Here is a 20,264-nt window from a genome sequence, read left to right as displayed (position 1 = left end):
ATTCCATATACTAAGGACCAAACCCAATTTTTACTACAGACAGGGGATGAATGGGGTATTGCCCTATCAGGCTTTTTGGGAACAATTGATAACCACCTCCCCGATGACCCCCTTTTACATTTTGCCCAATTACATCCATTTATTTTTCCCAAAATTACTCAAAAGGCTCCCATTCCTCAAGCCCTTACTGTCTTTACAGACGGTTCCAGTAATGGCCGAGCAGTCTTTGTTGTCAATAACCAGCCTACCACCTTTGATGCTGTCTATCAGTCAGCACAGCTTGTGGAATTGTTTGCCATAACACAAGTTGTTATAACATTTTTTGATAAGCCTATTAATATTTATACAGACAGTGCCTACATTGCTCACTCTGTGCCCCTGCTGGAGATTTCACCCGCCATTAAGGCTTCTTCCAATGCGGCCTTTCTGTTTCACCAGCTTCAGCAGGTAATTCAGGCCAGACAACACCCATTTTTTTTAGGACACATCAGGGCACACTCTGATCTTCCCGGCCCTCTAACACAAGGTAATGCCCAAGCTGATGCAGCAACTCATTCCATCTTTCCAATTTTTGTTGGCTCTGTTCAAAAGGCCACGGAGTTACACAATCTTCACCATTTAAATTCCCAGAGCCTTAGATTACTTTGTAAAATTACCAGGCAACAGGCACGAGAAATAGTAAAAGCATGTCCTGCTTGCTCTGTTTCCCTCCCCATTCAACACTTGGGAGTTAAGCCCCGAGGATTACTGCCCAATTAGGTTTGGCAAATGGATGTTACTCATTTTCCTGAATTTGGAAAAACCAAATATATACACGTTTCTATAGATACCTTCAGTGGCTTTATTTTTGCATCACCACATTCTGGAGAGGCTACCAAAGATGTCCTTTCTCATCTTGTTTCAGCCTTTTCTGTAATGGGTAAACCAATACATATTAAAACAGATAATGGTCCTGCATATACCAGTGCCAAGTTTAAACAGTTTTGTGCTACCTTACAAATTTGTCATACTACGGGAATTCCATACAACCCTCAGGGCCAAGGCATTGTGGAACATGCCCACCTTACCTTAAAGACTTGGCTAACCCGCCTTAAGGCTTCTGCCCTTGTATTTACCACTCCCAGGGATCGCCTTAACCATGCATTATTTGCCCTTAATTTTCTTACCCTAGACAGTGAAGGCCATTCGGCCACAGACAGACACTGGCATCCCTCGTCCAATTCTGTTCGCCCACCTGTAATGTGGCGCGATCCCCTTACAAATAAATGGAAAGGCCCAGATCCTGTCCTCATCTGGGGACGAGGCTCAGCTTGTGTTTTGGACCAAGAGCAAGCAGCCCCAAGATGGTTACCAGAACGCCTGGTTAAACAGGTTAATGACTTACCTCAACCCAGGGACGGAGGCCCTCCCCCTGAGGACAAATTTTCCTCTTTTGCAGATGCAGCCAACGATCTGTGTGAGGATCCTGCTTAAGGCACTTCTGCTGAACAGGTTTGTATATGGAGGCCTTAGCCCTCCACCTTCCAACATCAGGGAGTACATTTTTGGTCCCCCCTGCGAATGCAGGGGAGGATCTTGGACTCAGGCTCCCACTAGTTGGACCCAGACTGCTGACTGCTTGACTAAGGTGGCTTACCTCCGTGCTGAGGTTGACCATCAACTCGGAGGATTTCATCAGCCTGAATGGGTATGTGTTAACAAGCCAAAGATTATTCCCCCCAGTACAAGTAAAGCTCTCCAAAATTGTTCTGCAACTTGTACGCATACCCAGGCTATGCATGTATCTTGTTATGTGTCAGCCTCAATTTGTGTTAACAAGCAGGGAGAACAATTTTTTGAAGCCACCCTAACTAAAACTCATGCAGCAGAGGGGACCACTATTCATTATACCCCCATTCTCTTTGACCGGGGAGGAGAAGGCATATATACCAAGTTACAGTCAGCTGGGTGCCAAGGCACTGTTGGTAAACCCTCCTGCTGGCCCATTAAGGCCCCTACAGGGGTCTCTGATGGTGGAGGACCCACTGATGCTGTCAAGCATCTTCAGAAAATCAAACTTTTGAAACCCCAGATCCCTGAGCTCACATATCATCCCTTAATGCTGCCTAAATCCCAGCTCCCAGATTTAGATACCAATACATTAGATATTTTGGAAACTACCTTCTCCTTGCTTAATAATTCCAACCCCACCCTTGCTGGTGATTGCTGGCTTTGCATGACAACAGTGGCAATCATGCCTATGGCAGTTCCTATTAATTCTATCATAGACAATGATAATACATGCCAACCTGGATTTCCTTTTAAAGTACAGCCTATAGGCACTTTTACATCATGTCTTTTAGGCGCGATGCAGAATAATACCTATGATATTGATGTTGGAGTTACTTCCTTTGGAAATTGCTCAACAGTAAAAAATTATTCCTCACCCACCCCATCTCTTTGTCCCCCCAATGGCACAGTTTTTATGTGTGGAGGAAACTCAGCCTTCCCCAGGCTTCCAGCGAATTGGACCGGTGGCTGTGTTCTTGCCTTATTACTCCCTGATATAACTATTGTCCCAGGAGATGAACCTCTACCCATTCCTAGCCTAGACACCTTAGTCAAAAGACACAGGCGGGCAATACAGGCCTTACCACTCCTTGCCAGCCTTGGAATAACAGCTGCTGTGGGCACAGGTACAGCTGGCTTAGGCACGGCTATACACTCTTACCGTCGCCTATCTCAACAACTTATAGATGATGTACAAACTCTATCAGGAACTATTAAAGATTTACAGGACCAAATAGACTCCCTGGCAGAAGTGGTCCTTCAAAACAGACGAGGCTTAGATTTGCTGACAGCTAACCAGGGAGGTATTTGCTTGGCCTTAGGGGAAAGATGCTGCTTTTATGCCAATAAATCAGGCATAGTACGCACTAAAATTAAGCAGCTTCAAGAAGATCTAGAAAAGAGAAGAAGGGAACTATTTGAAAATCCCCTCTGGACTGGGCTTAATGGATTTTTACCCTACCTTCTTCCCTTATTAGGCCCTTTGTTGGGTTTGCTTTTAATGGTGTCCATAGGACCCTGCATTATAAACAGGCTGGTACAATTTATTAAAGAACAGATTAATATTTTGGCCTCTAAGCCCATACAGGTTCACTATCATCGTCTGGAGATGGAAGACCGCGCTGCCAACATTTGAAAGGATGTTCTACCCTTCTTTCAGGCTTATTTCTTAAGTTTACATCCCCACAGATCTCTCTTTCTTATATAAAAGTATAAGTAACAGCTCTGACCAATCATCTTATGCCCTTGCCATAAGGGTTCGCTCCTCCATGGGCCCCTCCGCTTGGGGGAGGACTCACCCATGGAGTGAGGACGTTAGGCCATAATGACAGAGGGTGCAGGAAGGACTGCAGGAGGATGGATCCACGGATCCCAAAACCCAAGACCTCTGAGTGACACGCTCTGGTGCATGGCAGTTGGCATGCTCCCCCCTCAAAGCCGTCTCCTCCAAAAACATGCCAAGGCCACCACGAAATCTCCTAGTGAAGATGCTCGCTCAGATCAGGAGATATTCTAAGGCCTTCTAGAGGAACAGAGCCTCTATCACCCCCTAAAAAACATGGCCGGTAAGGTATGGTCAAATATTTTATATAAGAAAGTGGGAGATGTCAGGGACTAGAAGGAAATTCTCCTTCAAAGATTAGCCTGACAGCCCCCTGGGAGACATCCTGCCTGGGAGGCATCCTGCAGCTACTTATCTCACCTGAGACATCCTGCGGCCACCTATCTTCCTGAAACCTATCTTCCTGAAACATCCTGCGGTTATCTCACCTTGTGCAGACATCCAGCAACTGCCGATAAGAGAGCTTCCCCATCCCCACCATATAAATACCCCTGTGTGAACAATAAAAGTTTGCAGCTTGATCAGAACTTTTGTCTTGCTGTCAGCTTTCGTGTCTCTTGTCCCTTCATTCCTCCCCATCTAGATTCGCTGCCCACGTTGATGTGTCCTGCCGGACGGGACACAAACCTGATTCTGAACATTGCCCTGAAATCTCTATATAACAAGATGCCTTTACATATAAGGGTCTGGTGGCTGCACCATGTCAGTCACAAGCCATTTGGAAGCAAATGGCAAATCCACACGGCTCCACGACAGATATTTTATCACACACCTGCAAACCACTGCTCTAGGCCCACTAATCCGCAGGCTCCAACTTACTGGAATCTCTGTTCTACACCATTTTCATGAAAACCAGTAAATCAAGGCACTGACAGGTACACTCATGATCAGCAACAGGATATCCAAAGGTCCTCCAGTGCCACCTGATCATGGGAATTTCAAAAATTTCATGGTATTTATCTATCCATTTTTCAAGGATGAAGTTGGATGCACTGTAGGTTTCAATTCATTCAGGAACGATTAAACGGTGAGGAAGATCAATCAATGAAAGCACCGGAGAACACTCACAGGCAAGTCTTCCCAAAGAGTGGCCAAAAGGTCACATGAAGCAAGGCCCATTGAGGTCTACAATGTGTGGTCCATGTGTGTTTTGACTCTCAACTATGGCTGCCAAGTCTTTCAGAATAAAATCATGTGATATCCTGGCTGAGATTCCCAGTGCTCTTTGCAAAGCCACCCTGGGCCTAGATCTCAGTTTCCAAGGGCGACTCTCATGCGTGGCCTCCTAAAATCCCAACACAATTCATGGCAATACTTCTCTGAGGTCAGTTCCCAAACTCTGCCTCTAAGGGGAATCACACCAGAGTTCAAGCCCAGGTGGACCCAGTCATCTCTTCCAACCGCCACACAAATGACCACATTTAAAATCAAAACACTCCCACATGGCCCTCATCTTCTTCCATATAGACACTCATCATAACCTCTGGCTGGAGGTTTCCATGAGGGGCGCAGCCCAAGACAGTGTCCAAAATAAGCTCCCCTGCCCCTCATTTGCCTAAAGTCAAGGTGGCCTGGACACCCTTTCTGTGAACCAGGAGTGATCAAATAGGCCTGTTGTTAATACGGCTCCGCTTCTCCAATTTGAGGCCTATTGACTGTGGGGTTTAGATTGTTTATGAGAATTGGAGTCATGAGAAAACCCAAGCACATAATGGCTAGACTCTGCAGGGCTTTTAAAAACTCATTTGACCCAAAGGTTCCCTATTCTAACTTGATGGAGATCAGGAACCTAACAGAGGAAGGCAAGAGACATCATCCACAATGATTGCTCTTTTGGCCATTTTCGTTTTAGATGCACACATGGGATCTTTCATTAGATGCATCAGGTGCTGAGAATCTAAGCCACAGCCTCTTGCAGGGCCAAGAGGCTGATTCAGACACATCCCTTTCCAAAGCAATTAAGCAAAGAGCCACAGGTGATGCCCTTTCATTTCAATTTGAAAACTGTTTTCTTCAGGCTTCACAAAGGGGTGGCCTGAGGCAAAGACCTTCCTGACATTCAGGGCAACAGAACCATAGGTAAGCAAAAGGCCCAAAGCAGGGTTTCTCCACTGAGACTTTCCTGGTCACACTGATATCTTTATGAGTTTTTTGAGATGCTCGCCATCCCTTCAGGTATCCAGTACATGGCCATGTCACAGAGCTTGGAGGTGGTACATATCTTGGACACAAAACCATGAGCCTATTCTGAAGAGTGCCAGAATTCAGGAAGAAAACAGGAACTTAGGAAGATAGCAGGTGTTGCCCATCGATGAGGCAAGCAGCCGTCCATTTATAAATTGGGCAGGATGAATGTTGGGAAGCTCTCTACTAGACAGGACACATCCATTGATGCATTCTCTTTTCTAATGTCTACAACCATGGACACAGTGGGATACACAGACATAGAAATAGTAGCCTTATCAAACGACTTACTAGAAACACTTCACTGCAAACCAAACAAAAAACCTTTCCTACCTATTCTCAGAACATGTAACAAAACCACAAACCCACACCCACACCCCCAAATGCACCTCCTTCCCTGAAGTAGATCTGTGACTATCCGGAGTGCCCTCTGACTGGTGGGCCATACTATGTTCCCCCGAAATGGCCTGTCCTGTCTCAGACCTGGTCTCCTTGGCCAACTCTGTGAAGTTGTCAGGAGCCAGCAGTGAGCCACTACCTGCTTTCTCAGGAAAGGCCTCTCTTCAGAGCTTTCCTGGCAGTTGGCCATCCTCACATCTGTAGGAACCAAGAAAGACTGACTCTGTCCTTGGTAAATCCAAACAAGTGAGACCACTGGGACTGGTACTGGGATTGGCTCTGGGTGCCTGGCTTCCTGGATCCCAAGTTCAGAGAGTTCCATCACCTAGAAACTGAGGTGAGGTCACTTCCTTCAGGAACTGAATGAGGTCACTGCCTTGGCAACCACTTTGTCCTAACAGTTGCTTCCAAGGGTCCCATGAGATGGAGGCTACCCCTACTTCCTGTGACACTTTCACAATTTAGAATGTTACATCAACCATAGGCACACGGGAACAGCTCTCCACACAGGCCTGGTTTGGTCCATCTTCTCTACATTAAGAGAGAGAGGCTGATTCAGACACATCCCTTCATCCTGACCACATTGTTTGCCAAGGAAGATGACTTTTGATCTCTCAGGTCCTTCATAGCTGCCTACATCTTCTCCAGGGATCATTTCTCCATGGACCTTTGAGGTTCTCAGCTGGTGGAAGATCCCCTACATTCCTGTATTTTAAGTCCAACTCTGTCCCTGCTCTTCTGTAAAGTTAGATTGAGGGAACAGTGTATGGTTAGGGTTAATAACATGTTCGATTTGGGTTAGGAATCATTCTGCTGGATGAATAATGGTATTGGGAACCTGTGATATTTATAAGAATATATATGTGAAATGTATCTATGAAATCAGAAATCTAAGTAAGATTTGAAGCCCAGAAGGGCATTGTGACCTTGATTTGGAAACATAGCTTTGAATTACGTTCTGCACAGATGTCTCAGATAAATCGATAATCGATGGCATAGGACCTTGTTCCTTGGATGATTGAATGTAGAAGAGAACATCCAGTGAAAAACGGGATTAGGAAGAAAGTCGGTAGGTTTAGGAAGAAGAGTGAGTATAGGATTTGGAACAAAAGTTCTTTAGCAATAGGATTTCTGTTAGAGAGTAAAAGTAAATGTCAGCACATGTGAAGGGTCAGTCACAACTTACTCCAACTTATTGGCATCTCTGTTCTACACCATTTTCATGAAACCCAGTCAATCAAGGCACTGTCTGGTATACTCATGATCAGCAACAGGACATCCAAAGGTTCTCCAGTGCCACCTGGTCATGGAAATTTCAAAAATTTCATGGTATTTATATAGCCATTTTTCAAGCATGAAGTTGTAGGCACTGTGGGTTTCAATTCATTCAGGAACCATTAAATGGTGAAAAAGCTCATTTCAATGAAATCTCTGGAGAACTCTCACAGGCAAGTCTTCCCAAAGAGTGGCCAAAAGGTCACATGAAGCCAGGCCCAGTGAGGTCTACAATGTGAGGTCCATGTGTGTTTTGACCCTCAACTATGGCTGCCCAGTCTTTCAGAATAAAATCATGTGATATCCTGGCTGAGATTACCAGTGCTCTTTGCAAAACCACCCTGGGCCTAGACCTCAATTTCCAAGGGTGACTCTCATGCGTGGCCTCCTAAAATCCCAACACAATTCATGGCAATACTTCTCTGAGGTCAGTTCCAGAACTTGCTGGGAGCCATTAGCCAAGTAGGTATGACAATTTCCTTGCCAGCGTACCCCATGTTGCTTAGTGGAAGGACTCGTGGAAATAGGACATTTTGCAGTGACATTGCATGTAGGTGACCTTGCTCAAGGACCAAGGCGGATCCGAGTTTAGGGCGTTCCCGGTTTAGGACTATCTGGGTTTAGGGTGGTTCCAGGTTTAAGATTATTCCTCCTGGGAATAGGGCGTATCCTGCTGCCTGAGTTCCCCTTGAGTTCTCACGGGATTCAGACAGTATTTTTTGGGAGACAGAAGCCCAGTGGGAGTGGATTTGGGCAGAGAAAGTGGATTTCCCCAGAACGTGATTGTAGACGGCTGGTGTGAGTTCGGGAATAAAGAGTTGCTGTTTGAATCTACAAGCTGTGTGGTGGCTCGTGATTTTGTGCCCAGCCAGACTGCAGCAAGAACTCAGTCTCTAAGGGGAATCACACCAGAGTTCAAGCCCAGGTGGACCCAGTCATCTCTTCCAACCGCCACACAAATGACCACAATTAAAACCAAAACACTCCCACATGGCCCTCATCTTCTTCCATATAAACACTCATCATAACCTCTGGCTGGAGGTTTCCATGAGGTACGCAGCCCAAGACAGTGTCCAAAATACGCTCCCTTGCCCCTCATTTGCCTAAAGTCAGGGTGGCCTGGACACCCTTCCTGTCAACCAGGAGTGATCAAATAGGCCTGTCATTAATACCACTCCGCTTCTCCAATTTGAGGCCTACTGACTGTGGGGTTTAGATTCTTTATGTGAATTGGAATCATGAGAAATCCCAAGCACCTATGGACTAGCCTCTGCAGGGCATTGAAGAACTCATTTGACCCAAAGGATCTCCATTCTCACTTGATGGAGGTCAGGAACCATACAGAGGAAGGTGAGAATCTTCATCAACAGTGACTGCTTTTTTGGCCATTTAGGTTTTGGATGCACACATGGGATCTTTCTTTAGATCCATCAGGTGCTGAGAATCTAAGCCACAGCCTCAGAGAGGGCCAAGAGGCTGATTCAGACACATCCCTTTCCCAAGCAATTATGCAAAGAGCCACAGGTGATGCACATTTTTTCCATTTGAAAACTGTTTTCTTCAGGCTTTACAAAGGGGTGGCCTGAGGCAAAGACCTTCCTGACATTCAGGGCAACAGAACAATAGGTAAGCAAAAAGCCCAAATCAGGGTTTATCCACTGAGACTTTCCTGGTCACACTGATATCTGAGTTTTCTGAGATGCTCCCATTCCTTTCAGCTATCCAGTACATGGCCATGTCTCAGAGCTTGGTGGTGGTACATATCTTGGACACAAAACCATGAGCCTATTCTAGAGATTGGCCAGAATTCAGGAAGAAAACAGGAACTTAGGAAGATAGTAGGTGTTGCCCATCCATAAGGCAAGCTGCAGTCCATTCATAAATTGGGCAGGATGAATGCTGGTGTAAGTGTCCCGCGAAACGTCGGAGAAAGAGACCATCAAGTGACCACTCATGCAATTGGCAGAAGGGGATTTATTGAACCAGCATGCTGGGGCTCTGTGCCCACTCAAGAAGGGAAAGCAGCCCAGAGCCCCAAGCAGGGGCTGAGCACTGCTTAAGTACACTTTTTGGGGAGGGCGGAGGGCTTTGTATACATCAGAACAAATCATCATGAGGCGCGGGAAAATTGAACAACAACTCCTAAACATGATTAGTTCATTCATTGGTGGGAACAGGTCAGGCTGGAGTGATAGGTCATTTCTAAACGGGGTACACATTTAAACTGATTGGTTTTAGGGCCTAAAGCACTACATGACCAGTTACACAGAGTCCTGAATTATTAAACAACCAAACAGCCAGGGGAAATGTTTACTGGGTGGTTCTAAGCATTGTCTTAACAGCTACAGAAATTTCAGGTTTTGCAGGTAGCATAGAAACCTAACAATACCTCCTTTACATTTTAACTCAGACCTTGCAGCTTAGAAACTTTTACAACACCCGGTCTTTTACCCTTTAACTTTTATGCTTTAACTTCAATTTCTTTTACCCTTACACTGGGAACCTTTCTACTAGACAGGATATATCCATTGATGCATTCTCTTTTATAATCTACAACCACAGACGCACTTGGATACACAGACATAGAAACACTCCCCTTGTCAAAAGACTTACTAGAAACAGTCCACTCCCAACCAAACAAACCACCTTTCCTATATATTCTCAGAACATAAGACAAAACCACAAACCCACACCCAGACCCACAAAGGCACCTCCTTCCCTCAAGTAGTTCTGTGACTATCTGGAGTGTCCTCTGACTGGTGGGCCATACTATGTTCCCCCACAATGGCCTGTCCTGTCTCAGATCTGGTCTCCATGGCCAACTCTGTGAAGTTGTCAGGAGACAGCAGTGAGCCACTACCTGCTTTCTCAGGAAAGGGCCCTCTTCAGATCTATCCTGGCATTTGTCCATCCTCACATCAGTAGGTACCAAGAAAGACTGATTCTGTCCTTGATAAATCCAAACAAGTGAGCACACTGGGACAGGGACTGGGACTGCCTCTGGGTGCCTGGCTTCCTGGATCCCAAGTTCAGAGAGTTCCATCACCAAGGAAGTGAGGTGATGTCACTTCCTTCAGGAACTGAATGAGGTCACTGCCTTGGCAACCACTTTGTCCTAACAGTTCCTTCCAAGGGTCCCATGACTTGGAGGCTGCCCCTACTACCTGTGACACTTTCACAAGTTAGAATGGTATATCAAACATAGGCACCCGGGAACAGCTCTCCACATAGGCGTGGTTTAGCCATCTTCTCTACATTAAGAAGAGAGAGGCTGATTCAGACACATTCCTTCATCCTGAACAGGTTGTTTGTCATGGAAGATGACTTTTGCTCTCTCAGGTCCTTCATACCTGCCTACATCTGCTCCAGGTATCATTTCTGCATGGACCTTTGAGGTTCTCAGCAGGGGGAAGATCCCCTACATTCTTGTATTGTAACACCAACTCTGTCCCTGCTCTTCTGTAAAGTTAGATTGAGCGAAGAGTGTATGGTTAGGGTTAATAACATGTTTGATTTGGGTTAGGAATCATTCTGCAGGATGAATAATGGTATTGGGAACCTGCGATATTTACAAGAATATATAGGTGAAATATAAGTATGAAAACAGAAATCTAGGTAAGATTTGAAGCCCAGAAGGGCATTGGGCCCTTGATTGGGATACTTAGCTTTGTATTATGTTCTGCTCAGATGTGTCAGATAAATCGATAAACAATGGCATAGGACCTTGTACCTTGGATGATTGAATGTGGAAGAGAACATCCAGTTAAAAAGGGATAGACGGTAGGTTTAGAAAGAAGAGTAAGTATAGGATTTGGATGAAAAGTTCTTTAGCATTAGGGTTTCGGGTAGAGAGTGAATATAAATGTAAGCACAAGTGAAGAGTCAGTCACAATCATGAACTGGAGAAAATATGAAGGAAAGCAGATGTCAATAGAGACATTAGGAAATCAGGCAAAGTATAAAGTGAGTGATAGGATTAGATATTTTCAACAGGGTTGTGGTTGAATATATAATCTTAGGAAGAAACAAATATGTAGTCACCAATAGGATTGACATATGAGAGCATTAGGCAACCTGGACATGGATGATCTTAGTAATCCATGCTCAATTTCCATTTAAGCTTTGGTACAATCATAAGTGTGACATTTCCTTTTTTTGTCCAGAATATTACTGTGATAAAATGTATATATAGATCAGGTGACATGAGTATTTCTTCCACCATTACTGGGAGCAATGTTTTGAAGACATATAAATTGGTATTCGGGGTTCAAGAGGTGTACCCTGTGTCTATGAATATAGAGATAAAGCATGAATAGACCATACTGTGAATAAATAATATAACTGGTTCCAACTTTAAATAATGTATTCAATTGATATCTGAAAATATACAGGAAATCTTATATTGATATACAATCATTCATTCCAACCAATTAAACATCTAATCGTAATATTAGGGTTATAGTTTATCATGAAGTGTGTGTGAGATTTGCTTCAAAATGAATATGTAATTCGAAAATAATGTTTATGGAAAGAAGTCTCATGAAAAGTCCAGTCAAGAAACATGGAGGAATGCATGTGCTCTGAAACAGGAAGTGATTGAAAGTGAAACAAATGCGTATAAATTTGCTAAATAAAGGAAGAAATATGTATCTTATTATGTGCATAAACTGAAGAAATACTAATGTACCAGTGTTGAATAAAAATGAACATCAAAATACATATCATGTCCCATAGGAATCTACTTGAATTGATGTTAAACTGGGTCAGTTACTGAAGAAATATTAGGATTTCTATGCACCATTCACTAAAGTTTGTTGTCAGTACTAGGAATCAAATATGTATTTCAGGTGGATGAATATTTCTGAGAATAATCTTGTGAAAAGTTGATTATAAATCCACATACATGAATATGAATGAATTTAGGGAGTGTATAAGAAGACACATATATTTCATATTTTGAAAAATCTGGAGAGAGTGTGTGTATATATATATATATATATATATATATATATATATATATATACACACACACACACACAGACATTAAAAAGTAGCAATATGTATGCCAATCGAAATACATCATGAAATATATATCATCCACAAATACAAAAATATTCATTTTACTGAACATGAATTTATGTATAATGTTGTTCAAATAAGAAGCTCACCCATAGGTTGAATTTTCAGTTCCAACAGTGTTTAGGAGGAGTGATCTCTTCTTAAAATTTGTATCTGCCAAGTCAGCCACCTCTCAAGAATGTATGTGTGGTACCAGGTAGGATTCTATATGTACACATAAATATACATGTGCTGCATAGGCTATAGAGAAAGGGAGGCAGGAATTCACATATCTGTTAACTTTAAAAACACATGGAGAACTATTTCAACAAAAAAATTGACTAGATTTATAACTCCTACACTATATAATGCAAAAGGCAAGTCAAAATCTACACCATGCCTCCTATGAACTGCTTGTATTTCTATTCTGTTTTTGTTATTTTTCTCCATCATATTAGGATTATTAGTCAGAGTCTAGTAGGGTATGGGTTAGTGTCAGGGATTCAGTATTTTGAGTGGAAAATTGGAAAATTAATCCAATGTGTATGTAAATATGTGCTACAAAAAAATCTTCCCACTCTCATCCAGAACAATGCCTTGACATGACTTTCGCCCCAAGTAAGACACAATTAGAGGAGAAGAGTTAGAAAATCTGTGAATACATATCTGGAATGGAAAATACTCAGGAGTTCACAACTTTGGAGGTGGTAGAGGAGTTTCCAAAAGTAAGGGACAGGGTAAACACTCCACAGACATGGAGCTCTGCTGGCCTAAAGACATCTTGAAAAACTGCCTCTGAGGTTGGGCCTTGAAAACTATGTTGTTGTCAGGAGCTTTAGCTTCCTTTGTAGTGAGACCATCAAAGCTGGGTCTGCATCTATGTGACCTGGAGGACATGTATTCTTATTTTCCAATGAACATGAGGAAGAAGTTCTGAATTGTCTCTTTGTAGGTAAACTGTGGCCACTGGGGGCTAAGTGTCTCCCCGTGTGGACTGTGAAGACATTAGTAATCCTCCAATTTTCGTGGTGTTTCTTGCTGCTGCACTGGGATTTTGGTATTTGCTTCACAAAAAACAAGGAGTTCAACTGGGACACAGTGCTGGAGGGAGTTCTGTCACGTGTGGTGTGTCAGGATCTGCAGGAGAATGCACAACCAGGCTTCTATCCCACATAGCTTGCCCCCTTGACCATAGCAACCTGATTCTGAACATTGCCCTGAAACCTCTCCATTTAACAAGATGCCCTTACATATAAGGGTATGCTGGCTGCACCATGTCAGTCACAAGCCATTTGAAAGCCAATGGCAGATCCACATGGCCCCACCACAGATGTTTTATCACACACCTGCCCACCACTGCTCTAGGCCCACTACTCAGCAGGCTTCAACTTACTGGCATCTCTGTTCTACACCATTTTCATGAAACCCAGTCAATCAAGGCACTGTCTGGTACACTCATGATCAGCAACAGGACATCCAAAGGTTCTCCAGTGCCACCTGATCATGGGAATTTCAAAAATTTCATGGTGTTTTTCTAGCCATTTTTCAAGGATGAAGTTGTAGGCATTGTGCGTTTCAATTCATTCAGGAACCATTAAATGGTGAGGAAGCTCTTTTCAATGAAAGCTCTGGAGAACTCTCACAGGCAAGTCTTCCCAAAGAGTGGCCAAAAGATCACATGAAGCAAGGCCCATTGAGGTCTACAATGTGTGGTCCATGTGTGTTTTGACTCTCACCTATGGCTGCCAAGTCTTTCAGAATAAAATCATGTGATATCCTGGCTGAGATTCCCAGTGCTCTTTGCAAAGCCACCCTGGGCCTAGATCTCAGTTTCCAAGGGCGACTCTCATGGGTGGCCTCCTAAAATCCCAACACAATTCATGGCAATACTTCTCTGAGGTCAGTTCCCAAACTCTGCCTCTAAGGGGAATCACACCAGAGTTCAAGCCCAGGTGGACTCAGTCATCTCTTCCAACCGCCACACAAATGACCACATTTAAAATCAAAACACTCCCACATGGCCCTCATCTTCTTCCATATAGACACTCATCATAACCTCTGGCTGGAGGTTTCCATGAGGGGCGCAGCCCAAGACAGTGTCCAAAATAAGCTCCCCTGCCCCTCATTTGCCTAAAGTCAGGGTGGCCTGGACACCCTTCCTGTGAACAAGGAGTGATCAAATATGCCTGCTACTAATACTGCTCTGCTTCTCCAATTTGAGTCCTACTGACTGTGAAGTATAGACACTTTATGTGAATTGGAGTCATGAGAAAACCCAAGCACCTATGGGCTAGCCTCTACAGGGCTTTGAAGAACTCATTTGATCCAAAGAATCCCTATTCTCACGTGATGGAAGTCAGGAACCTTACAGAGGAAGGCGAGAGACTTCATCCACAATGACTGCTTTTTTGGCCATTTTGGTTTTGGATGCACACATGGGATCTTTCTTTAGATCCATCAGGTGGTGAGAATCTAAGCCACAGCCTCACACAGGGCCAAAAGCCTGATTCAGACACATCCCTTTCCAAAGCAATTAAGCACAGAGCCACATGTGATGCCCATTCATTTCCAATTGAAAACTGTTTACTTCAGTCTTCAGAAAGGGGTGGCCTGAGGCAAAGACCTTCCTGACATTCAGGGCAACAGAACAATAGGTAAGCAAAAGCCCCCAACCAGCCTTTCTCCACTGAGACTTTACTGGTCACACTGATATCTGAGTTTTCTGAGATGCTCGCCATTCCCTTCAGCTATCCAGTACATGGCCATGTCACAGAGCTTGGAGGTGGTACATATCTTGGACACAAAACCATGAGCCTATTCTGGAGAGTGGCCAGAATTCAGAAAGAAAACAGGAATTTAGGAAGATAGCAGGTGTTGCCCATCGATAAGACAAGAGGCAGTCCATTCATAAACTGAGCAGGATGAATGCTGAGAAGCTTTCTACTAGACAGGACACATCCATTGATCCATCCTCTTTACTGATGTCTACAACCATGGACACAGTGGGATACACAGACATAGAAACACTCGCCTTGTCAAACGACTTACTAGAAACAGTTCACTACAAACCAAAGAAACCGCCTTTCCTACGTATTCTCAGAACATGAGACAAAACCAAAAACCCACACCCACACCCACAAAGGCACCTCCTTACCCCAAGTAGGTCCGTGACTATCGGGAGTGTCCTCTAACTGGTGGGCCATACTTTGTTCCCCCGAAATGGCCTGTCCTGTCTCAGCTCTGGTCTCCTTGGACAACTCTGTGAAGTTGTCAGGAGACAGCAGTGAGCCACTACCTGCTTTCTCAGGAAAGGGCCCTCTTCAGAGCTTTCCTGGCATTTAGCCATCCTCACATCTGTAGGTATCAAGAAACACTGACTCTGTCCTTGGTAAATCCAAACAAGTGAGACCACTGGGACTGGGACTGGGACTGGGACTGGGATTGGCTCTGGGTGCCTGGCTTCCTGGATCCCAAGTTCAGAGAGTTCCATCACCAAGGGAGTGAGGTGAGGTCACTTTCTTCAGGAACTGAATGAGGTCAGTGTCTTGGCAACCATTTTGTCCTAACAGTTGCTTCCAAGGGTCCCATGAAATGGAGGCTGCCCCTACTTCCTGTGACACTTTCACAATTTAGAATGTTACATCAACCATAGGCACATGGGAACAGCTCTCCACACAGGCCTGGTTTGGTCCATCTTCTCTACATTAAGAAGAGAGAGGCTGATTCAGACACAACCCTTCAGCCTGATCAGGTTTTTTGCCATGGAAGATGACTTTTGCTCTCTCAGGTCCTTCATAGCTGCCTACATCTTCTCCAGGGATCATTTCTGCATGGACCTTTGAGGTTCTCAGCTGGTGGAAGATCACCCTACATTCCTGTATTGTAAGACCAACACTGTCCCTGTTCTTCTGTAAAGTTAGATTGAGGGAACAGTGTACGGTTATGGTTAATAACATGTTTGATTTGGGTTAGGAATCATTGTGCTGGATGAATAATGGTATTGGGAACCTGCGATATTTATAAGAATATTGAGGTGTAATATATGTATGAAAACAGAAATGTAAGTAAGATTTGAAGCCCAGAAGGGCATTGGTCCCTTGATTGGGATACTTAGCTTTGAATTACATTCTGCACAGTTGTCTCAGATAAAGAGATATACAAGGGCACGGGACCTTGTACCTTGGGTGATTGAATGTTGAAGAGAACATCCAGTCAAACAGGGATAGTTGGTAGGATTAGGAAGATGGTCGGTAGGTTTAGGAAGAAGAGTGAGTATAGGATTTGGAACAAAATACTTTAGCATTAGGGTTTCGATTAGAGAGTGAATGAAATGTCAGCACATGTCAAGAGTCAGTCACAATGATGAACTAGAGAAAATATGTAGGAAAGCAGATATCAATAGAGACATTATGAAATCAGGAAAAATATAAAGTGAGTGATAGAATTAGACATTTTCAACAGGGTTGAGTTTGAATATATAATCTTAGGAAGAAACAAATATGTAGTCACCAATAGGATTGACATTTGAGAGCATTAGGCAACCTGGACATGGATGTTTTTAGTAATCCATGTTCACTTTCCATTTAGGCTTTGGTACAATCATAAGTGTGACCTTTGCGTTTTGTGTCCAGAATATTACTGTGATAAAATGTACATGTAGATCAGGTGACATGATATTTCTTCCACCACTTCTGGGAACAATATTTTGAAGACGTATAAATTAGTATTGGGGGTACAAAGAGATGTACCCTGTGTCTATGAATATAGAGATAATGCATGAATAGACCATACTGTGAATAAATAATATAACTGGTTCCACTTTAAATAATGGATTGAATTGATATCTGAAAATATATAAGAAATATTATATTGATATACAATCATTCATTCCTACAAGTTATACATCTAATGGTAACATTAGGGTTATGGTTTATCATGAAAGGTTTGAGAGTTTTGCTTCATAATTGATTATGGAAATCGAAAATAATGTGTGTGAAAAGAAGTCTCATGAAAACACCAGTCAAGAAACATGGAGGAATACATGTGTTCTGAAGCAGGAAGTGGTTGAAAGTGAAACAAATGCCTATAAATGTGCTAATTTGTGGATGAAATATATATCTTTGATGTGCATAAACTGAAGAAATACTAATGTACCAGTGTTGAATAAAAATGAACACCAAAATACACATCATGTCCCATAGGAATCTACTTGCATTGATGTTAAACTGGGTCAGTTACTGTAGAAATATTAGAATTTGTATGCACCATTCACTGAAGTTAGTTGTCAGTACTAGGAAACAAATATGTATTTCAGGTGGATGAATATTTCTGAGAATAATCTTGTGAAAAGTTGATTATAAATCCACATACATGAATAGGAATGAATTTAGGGAGTGTATAATAAGACACATATATTTCGTATTTTGAAAAATCTGGAGATTGTGTGTGTATATACACACACACACACACAGAGAGAGAGACATTAAAAAGTAGCAATATATATGCCAATAGAAATTCATCATGAAATATATATCATCCACAAATCCAAAAATATTCATTTTACTTAACATGGATTTATATACAATCTTGTTCAAATATGAAACTCACCCATAGTTTGAATTTTCAGTTCCAACAGCATTTTTAGGAGGAGTTATGTCTTCTCTCAATTTGTATCTGCCAAGTCAGCCACCTCACAAGAATATGCGTGTGGTACCACGTAGGATTCTATATGTGCATATAAAAATACATGTGCTGAATAGGCTACAGAAAAAGGGAGACAGGAATTCACATATTTCTTAACTTTTAAAACACAGGGAGAACTATTTCAACAAAAAATTGACTAGATTTATAACTCCTACCCTATATAATGCAAAAGTCAAGTACAACTATACACCATGTCTCCTGTGAACTGCTTGTATTTCTATCCTGTTTGGGTTATTTTTCTCCATCATATTAGGATTAGTAGTCAGAGTCTAGTAGGGTATGAGTTAGTGTCAGGGATTCAGTATATCAAATGGAAAATTTATCCAATGTGTATGCAAATATGTGCTACACAAATGTCGTCCCACTCTCATCCAGAACAATGCCCTGACATTACCTTCGCCCAAATAAGACACAATTAGAAAAGAATAGTTAGAAAATCTGTGAATATATATCTGGAATGGAAAATGCTCAGGTGTTCACAACCTTGGACGAGGTAGAGTAGTTTCCAAAAGTAAGGGGCAGGGTTAACACTCCACAAACATGGAGCTCTGGTTTCCTAAAGACTTCTTGAGAAACTGCCTCTGAGGTTGGGCACTTGAAATATACTTTGTTGTCAGGAGCTTTAGCTTCCTTTTTTGTGAGACCATCAAAGCTGTGTCTGCATCTATGTGACCCGGAGGATATGGTTTCTTATTTCCAATGAACATGAGGCAGCAGTGCTAAATTCACTCTTTGTAGGTAAATGTGTCAACTGGGGGCTAAGTGTCTTCCCGTGTGGACTGTGAAGCCATTTGGTCATCCTCCACTTTTCGTGGTGTTTCTTGCTGCTGCACTGGGAGTTTGGTATTTGCTTCATGAAATACAAGGTGTTCAATTGGAACACAGTGCTGGAGGGAGTTCTGTCACGTGTGGTGGGTCAGGGTCTGCAGGAGAATGCACCAACCAGGCTTCTATCCCACATAGCTTGCCCCCTTGTCCATAGCAACCTGATTCTGAACATTGCCCTGAAACCTCTCCATATAACAAGATGCCTTTACAAAGAAGGGTCTGTTGGCTGCACCATGTCAGTCACAAGCCATTTGGAAGCCAATGGCAGATCCACATGTCCCCACCACAGATGTTTTATCACACACCTGCACACCACTGCTCTAGGCCCACTACTCAGCAGGCTCCAACTTACTGGCATCTCTGTTCTACACCATTTTCATGAAAACCAGTCAATCAAGGCACTGTCTGGTACACTCATGATCAGCAACAGGACATCCAAAGGTTCTCCAGTGCCACCTGGTCATGGGAATTTCAAAATTTTCATGTTATTTATCTAGCCATTTATCAAGGCTTAAGTTGGAGGCACTGTTGGTTTCAATTCATTCAGGAACCATTAAATGGTGAGGAAGCTCATTTCAATGAAAGCTCTGGAGAACTCTCACAGGCAAGTCTTCCAAAAGAGTGGACAAAAAGTCACATGAAGCCAGGCCCATTGAGGTCTACAATGTGTGGTCCATGTGTGTTTTGACTCTCAACTATGGCTGCCAAGTCTTTCAGAATAAAATCATTTGATATCCTGGCTGAGATTACCAGTGCTCTCTGGAAAGCCACCCTGGGCCTAGATCTCAGTTTCCAAGGGTGACACTCATGCATGGCCTCCTAATATCCCAACACAATTCATGGCAAAACATCTCTGAGGTAAGTTCCAGAACTCAGTCTTTACGGGGAATCACACCAGAGTTCAAGCCCAGGTGGATCCAGTCATCTCTTCCAACTGCCACACCTATGACCACAATTAAAACCAAACACTCCCACATGGCCATCATCTTCTTCCATATAGACACTCATCATAACCTCTGGCTGGAGGTTTCCATAAGGGGTGCATCCCAAGACAGTGTCCAAAATATGCTCCCTTGCCCCTCATTTGCCTAATGTCAGGGTGGCCTGGACACCCTTCCTGTGAACCAGGAGTGATCAAATAGGCCTGCTGTTAATACTGCTCTGCTTCTCCAATTTGAGGCCTAAAGACCATCAGGTAAAGATTCTTTATGTGAATTGGAGTCATGAGAAAACCCAACCATCTCTGTAGGGCTTTTAAGAACTCATTTGACCCAAAGGATCCCTATTCTCACTTGATGGAAGTCAAAAACCTAACAGAGAAAGGCAAGATACTTCATCCACAATGACTGATATGTTGCAATTTTGGTTTTGGATGAACACTTGGGATCTTTCTTTAGATCCATCAGGTGCTGAGAATCTAAGCCAG

At 43.1% G+C, this 20,264-nt stretch overlaps 1 long non-coding RNA gene across 1 annotated transcript; it reads left to right on the top strand.

Moving 5' to 3' along the window:
* The first annotated feature begins 1,067 nt into the window (after positions 1 to 1,067).
* On the top strand, positions 1,068 to 3,918 carry LOC139702207 (uncharacterized). Its single transcript, XR_011704792.1, has 2 exons — positions 1,068 to 1,491; positions 3,128 to 3,918. It is a non-coding gene; the product is annotated as an uncharacterized lncRNA (long non-coding RNA).
* Positions 3,919 to 20,264: the final 16,346 nt, after the last annotated feature.

The sequence above is a fragment of the Marmota flaviventris genome, chromosome 16, assembly GCF_047511675.1.
Source record: "Marmota flaviventris isolate mMarFla1 chromosome 16, mMarFla1.hap1, whole genome shotgun sequence".
Lineage (NCBI taxonomy): Eukaryota > Metazoa > Chordata > Mammalia > Rodentia > Sciuridae > Marmota > Marmota flaviventris.
Note: the sequence above shows the minus strand (reverse complement) of the source record. Positions and strands in the feature narration are given on the sequence as shown.